Here is a 13,346-nt window from a genome sequence, read left to right as displayed (position 1 = left end):
TAAGTGATAAATCACTGAATTCTACTCCAGAAACGAATATTGCACTCGATGTTAACTACCTAAAATTTAAATAAATAAATAAATAAATAAATAAATAAATAAATAAATAAAATCTTCCAATCCATGAATATGAGTTATCTTTCCATTTTATTTGTGACTTCTTTAATTTCTAGCAATATTTTGTAGTTTTCTTTAATTTAGCAATATTTTGCTAAATTGTAGTTTTCTTTAATTTTAGCAATATTTTGTGGTTTTTAGTGTATAGATCACCTCCCTGGTTAATTTTATATGTAAGTATTTTCTTCTCTTTGATGGTATTATAATAAAGTTGTTCTCATTATTTTCTGGATTGTTCATGGTTAGTGTATAGAACTGCAAGTGAGTTTTGTCTGTTGTGTTATATCCTGCAACTTTATTGAATTTATTACTTCTAACAGTTTTTTTTTTTTTTGGTGACATTTTTAGATTTTTCTCCCCGTAAGATCACATCACCCAAATGGCCAACAGGTACATGAGAGAATGTTCAAAATCATTAATCATCAGGGAAATGCATATCAAAATCACAATAAGATATTACCTCACACCCACTAGAATAGCTATAATCAAGAATATAGCAGATAAAAAGTGTTGGCAAAGATGTGGAGAAGGGGAACTCTTGTATGCCTTTGGTGAGAATATAGATTGGTTCAGCTACTATGGAACAGTATGCAGGTCTCTCTCAAAAAACTAAAAATAGCAGAATAGGACAGAGGTTGTTTAAGGGTACAAACTTGCAACTAGTAGGTAAATAAGTCCTGGAGATGTAATGGAACACACAACGACTCTAAGCAACGATATTTTATTATATACATCAAACTTGCTAAGAGACTAAATCTTAAATATTCCCAACACAATAAGGAAATAATAATTACATGACATGATAGAGGTGTTAACTAATGATACAAGGGCAATTGTATCATAATATATAAAAATATCAAATCAACATATTGCACATCTCAAAACTGATTTGTTTTTAGAAACCATGGGTACCAGAAGGAAGTGAGAGACGACACATTTAAAATGCTGAAAGAAACAGAAGCTGTCAACCAAGAATTTTATATTCAGGAAAACCATCCACAAGAGTAAGGAGAAATTAAGATATTCCCAGATAAACAAAAGCTAAGAGGTTCTGTCACTAGTAAACCCACCCTACAACAATTGTTAAAGGGATTTCTTTAGGTTGAAATAAAAGATAATCAGAAAGTAATCTGAAGATATCAGATGAAATAAAAATTCTAGTAAAATTGACTATAGTTAAGTATAAAAGCTGATATCTTTGTACTTGGGGTTGTATCCTCTTCTTCCCCTGTCTTAGAAAACAAATGCATGAAACTATAAGTCTACATTAGTGGCTATATAGAATATAACAACAATAACAACAACAACAACAACAACAACAACAACAACAACATAAAGGGGGTAAAGAAAAACCTGGATGGGGAATAGTTTTTGTACACTATTCAAATTTCGTTGATTTGTGCTAATTCAGACTATTTATATGAACCTAAGGTATTAAATGGAATCCCCAGAATAAGCACTCATAAAATACCTTAAAAAAAACATAAAAAGAAATGAGAGGGAAATCAGAGTGATACATGACAAAAAATCAATTAAATAGATAATAAAGCTCTAATGAGAGAATTAGGGACCAAAAGACAGATAAGATATAGAGCAAATGCAGTAGAATGACAGAAGTAAGTTTTCTACCAGTAATTATTTTGAGGTTAAATTAGTCACTTCATTTGAAGGGCAAATATTAGCAGGATGCATTTTTTTTTTAATGATTCAACTGCATACTATTTATAACATGCTCACCTTAAATCCAAAGACACACCACGGTTGAAAGTGAAAGAAAGGCGAAAGACATTGCATGTATATAGCATCTGAAAGAAAGCAAGGACAGCCATACTTACATTAGAAAAAAACAAAACAAAATGTAGATTTTAAGACAAAAAATCATCATAAGAACCAAAGAAAGAAAGACATTATATAATGATAGTAACATCAATTCAGCACAAAACTATAATAAGAGAAATCCATCATCAGGGTTCCCAAATATATGAAGCAAGTATTTACAGAATTGATGGGAGAAATAACCAATAGCACAATGCTAATAAAAGACTTCCATTCCCTATTTCCAATAATAGATAAAACAAGCAGAAAGAAAACCAATAAGGAAACAAAGGACTTGAACAACACTCTAGATCAATTGAGTCTAAGAGACATATACAGAATATCCCACCAATAACAGCTGAATACCCATTTTTCTCAAGTAAACATGGAACATTCTCCAAGATAGGCCATATGTTAAGACCATAAAATAAGTCTCAATCAAGCTAGAAAGGCTGAAATCATACAAAATATTTTTTCTGATGACAGTGAAATGAAACTAGAAATCAAAGCAGAGGAAAATGAGAAAATCCACAAATATGTGGAGATTAAATAACATACTTTAAACAGTCAACAGGTCAAAAATAAACCTCAAGCAAAATTAGAAAATAAGTTGAGGCAAATGAAAAAGGAATGTAAGCAAAATGCAAAACTAGAAAAAGGAAGGAAATAAAGATTGACATGATGAAAAATGAAGTAGAGATTAGAAAAATAGCAAAAAATCAATGAAAACAAAAATTTGTTCTTAGACAACATGACCCAAATTGACAGATCTTTTTCCAGACTGATGAAGGAAAAAAAGAGAGAAAATTAAAATTATTTAATTTTAATTAAATTAAAAGTTTAATTTAATTAAAAGTTGAGACATTATTACAAATCCTACAAAATATCAAGGATTTTAAGAGAATACTATAACAGATAAAATTCACAATTTTTTGAAGTACACAAATTCATAAAGTTGACTTATGATGAAATAAAAAATCTGAATAGAACTATAACAAGATACAGTTATCAAGAACTATAACAATAACAAGAAATCAGTTATCAAACACCTTTAACAAAGGAAAATCCATGACCAGATGACTCACTAATCAATTCTACTAAATATCTAAAGAAAAATTAACAGCAATCCTTCTCAAATTCTTGTGAAAAATAAAAACAAAAGAGGAAAGAACTCTTCTGAGCTTCATGGGTACGAGGTTTCTTTTTGGGATGCTGAACAAATTAAATATCTGGAGCTAGTTAGTGATGATGGTGGCACAACACTGTAAATCATGGAATTGGTTAAAATGGTAAGTTTTATGTTACGTTCATTTTACAATTTTGAAATCATCTCAGATCTTTAAATTCTAATGATACTATTATTTTATTTCTAAAATTTGTATTTGAACTTTTAAAAATTGTGTATAACAATTTACACTTCTTTCCTGTCCATATTTAGATTATCTATTTTTAATATATTCCATATATTTTTTGTTCTATAGATGATCATTTATTTCCACTCTATAGCTGATAATTCCAGTGTCTAAAATCTTTTTTATTTGATATGGTTGCTCATATCATTTATGTTGCCATACTGCCTGTTTGCTTTATCATTATTTTTATCAAGCATTCATGTTTGAAAACAATTGTATTTGTGGGGAATCCTTGTGATCTAGACTGAAGTTTTTTTCCTTCAGTGAATATTTGCATGTGTTTCTTAGGGTTTGCATTCTTAGTCCCTGGAACAGTCATACCGCTTGATCACTTCATTAGATGCTTTCAACATTATTCTTTTCCTGGGTTGTCAGGGTGAGCGTGGACCACAATACCACATGAGCGCCAGCTTGTGGTTAAGAATTCTGAAACCCAATGCTAGAATAGACAAGCTTTCGAACATTCTATCTTTGTAAATGATTACTTTCCTGTTTTATTTATGTTTCCAGTTTTATTCTTTCCCTGAAATTGTTACACTTGAATCCCAGGTTTATGTATGATCTCTGATTTGATCTTTCACTTTGTGTGGGCTCTCAGCACACATAGGTTATTAAAATCAAAGCTCTATATTAAGGAATGTACAACTTTTCTCAGGGAAGCCATGGACTTTATTTCACTTATTACTGTGGATTTATGCTTTCTGTTTGCTTTCTGCCTCTAAGGATTACTCTGACTTTATTGCCAGCTCAGACATGCACTTTATTATTTTAAAAATTATTCAACTTTTTCTGGCATTTTCAGAATATGATGATTTTGAGGTTTCTATTCTGCCAAACTGCTGGAGATGATACACTCTCATGTTGCTTTTGTCCAGAGATAGAGGAAAAATCCAGGGCATAACAGTGTATCATGGTCCAAATTATCCCAATGATGAAGCAAATCTACCAACTTTCTTTGTCAATATATTTGTGGTGATCATTAATGCTTTCACCCAATATTTCCAGCTTTTTAACTTTCATGCACAGGGTTAGGATTGCTTGCCATCAGCTTGAAGTTAGATTTAGCCATGTAGCTTTGTTTAGCTATTGAAATGTGTGTGAAAGTGAAATGTGTCAGTTTTGCCAGAAAATTTCAGAGATGGCGAGTAACTAAATGCACACCACTCCTACTGCTCCACAGGTTAAGCATAAGTCACGATAATGGCTTGTTCCTCTGGGTTCCTCTGAGGGATTATGGTGACAGTCCTTCCCCATTGCTGTGTAACTTAAGTTTTGTTATCCTGAGCCACTGAGATTTGGGGGAATTCTTGTTACCATAGCATATCTTAGCCCATACTATGTGCTATTTGTCAAATACTATTACTTCTTAAGCTCAATCCAATGCCCAATACTTCATGATGTCTTCCCTGATATAGTTCAGAAAATAATCATCCAATCTTCTATATTACACTGATAAGAATGACAATAAAAATGACTGATTGAGTTTACTATTAGTGAGGAGTTCTGTTAAGTCTTTTACTCACATTAGCTCATGTAATATTAGCACAGAACAATGAAGAAGATGTATTAATATTTCTATTTTACAAGTGAGGAAACTAAGGCTTTAAGAAATTAAGGAGCACACATATTTCTCATGTGATCTTTGTCACATTTGACTGAAATTACAATTATTGGTTTATTCATATATTATCCCAGTTAAAATTAGAACACCTATTTAGCATCATATCCACCAGTCCCAGTCAGTGGGTTGCACATAGTAGCAATGTGCTACAATGAGCACACAGTAGGTGCTCAATTCTGAAAACATATCTTTTTCTAATACACTATTCTAATTTTCTAGTTTTCCTTAAAAAAATACACTGAAGGGGATCCCTGCATGGCGCAGCGGTTTGGCGCCTGCCTTTGGCCCAGGGCGCAGTCCTGGAGTCCCGGGATTGAGTCCCGCGTCGGCCTCCCTGCGTGGAGCCTGCTTCTCCGTCTGCCTGTGTCTCTGCCTCACTCTCTCTCTGTCTCTATGTCTATCATGAATAAATAAATAAAATACTTTTTAAAAAATGCACTGAAAATTTATTTATTTTTTTTTAAATTTTTATTTATTTATGATAGTCACACAGAGAGAGAGAGGCAGAGACACAGGCGGAGGGAGAAGCAGGCTCCACGCACCGGGAGCCCGACGTGGGATTCGATCCCCGGTCTCCAGGATCGCGCCCTGGGCCAAAGGCAGGCGCCAAACCGCTATGCCACCCAGGGATTCCTGCACTGAAAATTTAAAGATGAGGGGCACCTGAGTGGATCAGTCAGTTAAGCATCTGGCTTTGGTTCAGGTCATGATTCCGGGGTCCTGGGATCATATCCTGTATGAGGCTCCCTGCTCAGTGGGGAGACTGCTTCTCCCTCTCTGTCTGCTTGCTGCTCTGACTACTTGTTATCTCTCTCTCTGTCAAATAAATAAATAAAAATATTTTTAAAAATTTAAAGATGAAAGAAAATGTAAATAAAGCAACAAATACTTCTACCACTCTAAGAAATTTTTAATAGAGATTTATAGTTGATTTCCTTCTACTTTTTTCTATACATGTGTAATTTGCAGTGTTGTCCCAAAATTCTGTGTGCAAATTTGTAGATTAAATTTTATATTAAATTCACATATTAAGCACTCTATGTGCTTTTTTTGTTAATTTATTAATATACTGAGTTTATTTCATATGTATATTTTGTCTCCCTACCATTTCTATTTGTCTGACTATCACTACTACTCTATTCTATCATAACATTCCATACAGACTTAAAACCAAGCAAAGGATGAAGTTCCATCTTTAAAAGCTAAATTTAATGCATTTTGGACAATATGTTCTTGGCAATGGAACTTGAACAATATTTATCAGATATGGTAGGGAAAGTTGTCACTCTGTGTTATAAAAAGGATGTCCAGATATTTACTGTTACAGAAATGAAATGATGGGAAATTTTAACATAAATTATGTAAACTATTTTTTAAGATTTTTATTTATTTATTCATGAGAGACCGAGAGAGAGGCAGAGGGAGAAGTAGGCTCCCTGTGGGGAGGTCTTGATCGCACGACCCTAAGATCATGACCTAAGCCAAAGGCAGACACTCAACCACTGAGCCACCCAGGTGCCACTTAAACTATTTTAATAAAGAGACTTCCTCCACTGCCAGAGATCTTGAATAACCTCCTGGTCAGTCATCTGAAAGAAACTCTTTACATAATTAATGAACTTGGCTTCCACTCTGGAGAAAGAACTACCTTTTTGTACATGCAATCATAATTTGACTTTAATGTCCTTTATAGGACTAGGTCTTTTGGGTTTTCTCGTAGTATTTTTCCTGTTTTTTTGAAAGGTTGGGGACCTTTTGATCTCGGTGTTGATGGTTTTGAGTCTTTCAGTTTGCATTCTTGGCTGGAGTATTTCATATAGACTCTTTACTGGACCTTTTTCTTCTGCTCCTCCCTCCTTATCATGTTCATCATCATCTTCATCATCATCATCATCATCTTCATCTTCATCATCATTTTCACTAGCACCAATTTTTTCCCCCTGTGGAAATGTGCTACCACTTCCAAGGTTAAACTGCTTTCCAGATATGCTAAGGAGTTTCACATCTTCTTCCTCTTTACTCTGCATCTTCCCCCAAAGTTACTAAGTGCTATCCACCATTATGCACAGGCCCTGAACAACATGTCTATTTTAAGAGCACAAGTGGTGTTATTTCAAAGCCCCCAAGGGAAATGTTGGCTGTGCAGACATTTTCAAAGTTTCCAGTGTGACTTCCATTGGACTGCCTTTGTACTTCATTGCCTTTGCTTCAACAATGTGCAAATCATCTTTTGCACCAATCCATAAACTGACTGTTATTAAAGATAACTGGTGCTCATTTTCATCATTATCCATCTTTAAATGGTCATCTTTGTCACAACTGACAAGATAGATCTGGGTCTCAAAGGGCTCATATCCATATCCATCAAATCATCCATGGGGTGGTGGCACACACATAGGAGGTTAAAGGCAGACAGAGGGGATCCCTGAGTGGATCAGTGGTTCAGCGCCTGCCTTTGGCCCAGGATGTGATCCTGGAGTCCCGGGATCACGTCGGGCTCCCTGCATGGAGCCTGCTTCTCCCTCTGCCTGTGTCTCTGCCTCTCTCTCTCTCTCTCTCTTTCTCTTTCTCTCTATCATGAATAAATAAATAAAATCTTAAAAAAAAAAGAAGGCAGACAGAGATAAACTACTATTATGCCAGAGAACAGCCAAGCAGGATAGAATCAAACTAGGGAAAACAAGTTTTCTATGCTCTTAACACTTATTTGATGACTAAATAAAATGCAATCATATGGGTAAAACCATTATTATTGCTTTTCACATTCACATTTCCTGAATGTTATTAATTTTATCCACTATTTAATTCAAAAGTACTTCTTGAGCTCCTCTTATATTCTCATGGCCTCTAGTAGACACTGGATACAAGGGCAAAACAAACAAACAAAAAACCCTGCTCTGATAGAATTTATTCTTTAGTAGGAGGATACAGATAATTAGTTAATAAATATATAATTTAATATAAGCATTATGAAGAAATGAAGTAGAATAAAGTGATAGAGAATGATGAATTTTTCTATATTTTCAAAAAGTTGGTCAGAGATGCTTTTTTTTGTTGTTGTTGGGGTGATAATGTTTGAGGAGAAAGTAGAAAGCAGTGAGAAGTAAAGTTATTTGGCTATTTGAAGGAAAAGAGTCCCAGGCAGTTGGGAAAGTAAATGCAAAGTAAAGTCTTGAGGCAGTTGCTTGACATGCTCAAGAAGCATCAAGGATCAAATGGCTGGAGGAACCCAATGGTTAAGGAGATCCGATAGGGATTATGAAAAGAAGCAGCAGGAACTCAGATCTTACAAACCATAGTGATTCTTGAATTTTACTTTAAGTTTATAGGAAAGTAGTTGAATTACTTTGATCATAAAAATGATATGCTTAGATTTATATTTTGACAAATTTTTTCTAGTTGCCTTATGGAAAGCATCTTCTGGGGTGGGAGGTCAAAACTGCCACCAGAGGCTACTGCAGAGTTCAGACAAGAGAAGATGGTGACTCAGAGCAGAATGATAGTGGTTTAAGTGGTAAAATATAAATGGTTTGATTATTTGGAATATATTTTGAAGGTAGAGCCAATATGACTACCTGATGGATTGCATGTCAAGTATGAGAGAAAGAATTAAGGCTAATCTGTAGCTTTTATTTTCCAGCAATGTTTTATTACATTGTCCAGGGCCATTGTCCAGTAGTTTACCCTAGATCTAAATCAGAAATCCCATTCTCAAGAGTGAAATGTCCTCACTTGTTATCATGGAGGACAGAAACCTCTGAATGTCTCCTATATATTTTATTGTGATAGGAAAACTCCTTCAAATTTAAATATTTTCCTCTTTCTTGCACACTCTATTTCTCAGAATGGCATTTCTCCATACTATTCTGAGAGGGCAGTATCTACTAACCTACAATACCACTGCAAAGACTGCCAGGTGGTTTTATCTATTAACACATTCTGGAAACTACCTGCTTGTTGAACATTTCCACTTGGGGAAGAACAGCTACTATATGAGTTTATCCTATTATGGTGTTACTCTTGGGATGAAGCCCAGGAGTAGTGGGTTTCTGCTTTTTGTTCCTACCAATGCTGGGAGGAGTCTGTTACTTTGGCTTGCTACATGTGGAAGACATCACTCCTAGATGGAATCCTGCTGCTATGTTGGATTTCTGCTTTATGTGTCCACTGATTTCCTGGGTTATAACATGGTCTTCTCCATTTATAGTGAAAGGAATAACTAATTATGCCTGTAAGACTAGTGAAAGGATTTCCAGAACAGATGGTATTTGAGCTGGCTATTTATAGGATGAATTGCAACCTGCTTTATGGTGAAGGGCAAGGGAAGGATATTTTAGGTTATAGACAAAAATATCTGCAAAAGCTGGATTCAAAACTAGATATTTTTCATATTTTCATATTCAAAGCCAAGTATGCAATGGTGTCTCTGGAATTATGAGTGTATAAGACTTTCAAAAGAAGAATTTAGATGCCACATCAAAGAATTTTTACCTTATAATATAATGATGTCAAAACAGAGTTACATGATTAGATTTAGATGATAATTGTTGTACCCTAAACATTGTACTAATCACAAAGCCTTCTGCCAACTTCCTGATTTGTCCCCAGAATCAAGGGAATTCACTCAGACCGATCATAGAACTCACTTCACAAGAAATTGTGTTTTAGAAGTAGTTTTCCCTCTTTCTTTAAAGAGGATTGAGTCCCCGAATGATTCAGCAATGAAGATAAGCAGTCAACCCCCTGAATATCCAGGCTTAGTTCCCTCTCCCACTCCAGGGCCTGATTCTCAGCCATATGACTTGGATTTCTTTCAGATTTTATTCTCAGGCCTATTTTAGAAGGTTCTTTCAATGATCAAGTTCTGCCTGAAAATCCCACCAATTCTGTCTTGCATCTATAATACTCAAGAGCCAGTATATTTGTGTTTATTTCCATAAAGGGCCAGATACTAAACATTTTAGGTTGTGTGGGTTATATGATCTCTATCATAACTACTCAACTCTCTGGTGTAAAAGCAGGCACTGACAATAAGAAAAAGAATTGAGCCTGACTCTGTTCCATTAAAACTTTATTTATAAAAATAAGAAGTAGGCTAGATTTAGCCAGAGGCTATATTTTTTGATTCCTGATCTAGACCTTCTTGAATTTCAAAGCCTGCTTGGACTCAACTGAATTTATTACACTTGATTTCATGGAATTGATTTCTATGTGTTGATTTTATCCTTAGGACAATTACCTGGCTCCCATTATATTATTCTCACAAAAATCCTTCTAGTTATTCTTGTACTATAGCAGTATGGCTAATTTTGCTCCCATATTTCTGTGCAGCTAATCCTAATTACTATGTGACACTGAGAAAAGGTAATATGGCAGGAGCTCAGGATACTGATTATGAGGGCCAAAATAACTAAAGGTGATGGTAATTGGAAGATAATATTATCTAATGATTATAAATGTCTACTGTGTGTTGGACACTAGTCGTTTATATATAAAAAGCCATTTACTACTCACAAGAATGCTATGAGTTACTATCTTCTCTACTTAAAAGACAAGGGAACTGAAACAGATAGACAAATTAAGCAACCTGTCCAAGATCAAACAGTTGGTAAGAGGTGTGGCCAGCATACAGACCCAGGAAGTTCAGCTCCAGAATCAACATTCTTAACCACTATACTCTGCTGAGAGGCACCGCAGAATGAGAAAATTCCCTGAGGAAATGATCAGCACTCAGCAACCAGTTAGATACAGCAAGAGTGGCAGAAAAAACTGAGGATAAGTTGCAAATCATTTAATTGGGAGATTAGTTAGAGAGTACAAGAACATCTTTGTTGACTATGTTAATTTTTCATTTATTTTGTAAACAGTTTTCTACCAGTTTCAAAGTACATTTCTCATTGAGGAAAGTAATGACAGACTTCATTAGATGGTTCCTAGCAGGAAATATAGGCTTAAAATCACTTTAATCTATCATTGCTTCTCAAAACCTAAGTAAGTAAGAATAATCTGAAGACCTTATTGATGTGCAGATTGTGATTCAATCTAGGTCAAGGGTAGGTTCTGAGGTTCTGCATTTTTAAAAAATGTTAAGGCCATCCTGGATTCACAGGTATGGGCCTGTGGAATTGTACAAAGGCCATACACTTGATTTAATACTCTGCTGTCAGCATACTAATACTCTTAGTAATTTATGAACAAAAGGCCCTGCATTTTAATTTTGCCCTTGGCTCACAATCTATGTAGCCTGTCCTGTTCCCACAGAATGCTGCCACTGCTGGTCTATGGACCACACTTTGAGTTGAAAGGGTCTAGGGCAGAGGTGGGCAAACTGTCGTTCACTGGGCAGATTCAGCCAACTGTTTGTTTTTGTAAATAATGTGTTACTGCAACAGCGTCATACCTACCTGTTTATATATTTGGTATGGCTGTTTCTGTATTATAACATGAGTTGAGTACCTGTGGCTAATAGAGATGATATGGCCATCAAAACCTGAAATATTTGCTATACTGTCCTTGGTGGAAAAAGGATATTTAATCAGTGGCCTTGTAAATAGTTTTCAATACTTAGTAAACTACTGCCTTACATCTGTTAAGTTTTTGGACTTTTTAAAACAAAACATTTTTAACATACATTGTTCAGTTTCTGTCATCTTTTTGAGGGATGACTTTGAGGTATATGTTATACTCTTAATTGTACCTATTGAAAACTGAGGTTCACCTGGCTTATATACTCGTCCCATTTCATGTAATAATTATCTAAAGAGCCTAGGATGTTTCCATTTTTTTCATATCCCATTCACATACTCTATTTCTCTCTGATAGTCTTAGAGAGTTCTTTTTTAAGTGGAGGCTATAGCTACTTATGGTCTTATCCCACAATGACATCATTTTTATAAGTAATTCAGTGGTTATCAAACTACATTGTTAGCAGCCAATTATAGGTTCTTCAGAGGCCACTGAAAATGGGCAAGATACGGAGGGTAAAGAAGCATGTCTGGGATACTTTATTGACTTTGTGTATTAGATCTTTTTGTTATATTTAGTCTGAAAAAAATATTTCCTCTTAAAATTGTTTTTGAACACTGCTTTAATAATTATTTTTTCTTTTTGTTTTGTTGTTTAAACCACTCTAAATTCTCTGGAAACATTTGCTTTTCTTTCCTTTTTCCTCAGCCTTCAAACAATGTAACATAGCACTGTATTATAAATTGGTACACCATTATCTTTAACAAAGTTGATTATCTGTGAATCATGTTGCTCAGCATGACTACATTAAAGCATTATGCAAATTGGGTCTATTATTTCCTCCTTTTTGTATATAAGGGAGGATTGTTTAGGTAGGATTAATGGTGAAAATTGATTAGACATTATATCCTACTACACCACAATAATAATTAAGACAATGGTTGAAATTTTCACAGATATATGACAGAAAGGCATATTTAAGCAATAATGTTGAAACTCTCAAATAAAAAAACTATGAACATTATATAGCTTTAGAGCTTTTAACCAGGAACAATGTGAGACTAAATATGACCGTGGGAAGGACATATCAGGTTTTAATAATGACAATAGAGTCACCTTTCATTTTTTTCACACACGCACACAAAAAGACCCACACAGCCAAGAGGAAAATGAACTTTCCTTATTAGTATTTCAAGACTATATTGATAGTAGAGATGGAAGTGTGTCTTTTTACTTCACTGTGGAGGTTTCACAAGGGTAATTTTAAGAATTTGCTCAATTAATTTTTCAACCAGTCTATTGCCTACTGAAACTGGCATCCAGCCCAGTACTGTCACCTAGTTTGTGGTATTCCTGTTTCTTGAGACTGGATCCTCTTTTATTTTGTCTCATAAACTACAATCCATAGAAAATTTTCAGCATAGAATAATCATTAACCTCTCAGATGGAAGCATTCCCTACCAACTACCCAGGCTACTCCCAGTAAACTGATACATTTTGATGGCATTTATTGTTTAGGAAATGGATCAAGGTCAAGTGACTGAATAAATGAGAATTAAAGCTGAATTTGAAGTACAAATTCTAACTTCTGCCACTTCTTTGTGTGTATATATATGTATTTGTATATAAGCAGGGTGTACCTCTTTCCATTTACCGTCTCTTTTGAAGATTTTGGATATCTAAAAGATAATATAAAAGAATACCTCTATTTTTATTTTTTTAAGATTTTATTTATTTATTCATGAGAGACATACAGAGAGAGAGGCAGAGACACAGGCAGAGGGAGAAGCAGGCTCCACACAGGGAGCCTGATATGGGACTCAATCCCAGGACTCCAGGATCATGCCCGGGGCCCAAGGCAGGCACTAAACCACCAAGCCACCCAGGGATCCCAAGAATACCTTTAAAAAAAAAAT

The 13,346-nt window shown here is 34.8% G+C and overlaps 1 pseudogene; it reads right to left on the bottom strand.

Moving 5' to 3' along the window:
* Positions 1–6,629: 6,629 nt before the first annotated feature.
* LOC121500444 lies at positions 6,630–7,342 on the bottom strand (annotated as a pseudogene).
* Positions 7,343–13,346: the final 6,004 nt, after the last annotated feature.

This window comes from Vulpes lagopus, chromosome 1 (assembly GCF_018345385.1).
Source record: "Vulpes lagopus strain Blue_001 chromosome 1, ASM1834538v1, whole genome shotgun sequence".
Lineage (NCBI taxonomy): Eukaryota > Metazoa > Chordata > Mammalia > Carnivora > Canidae > Vulpes > Vulpes lagopus.
The sequence above is the reverse complement of the archived record's forward strand: the minus strand, read 5'-3'. Positions and strand labels throughout refer to the sequence as shown.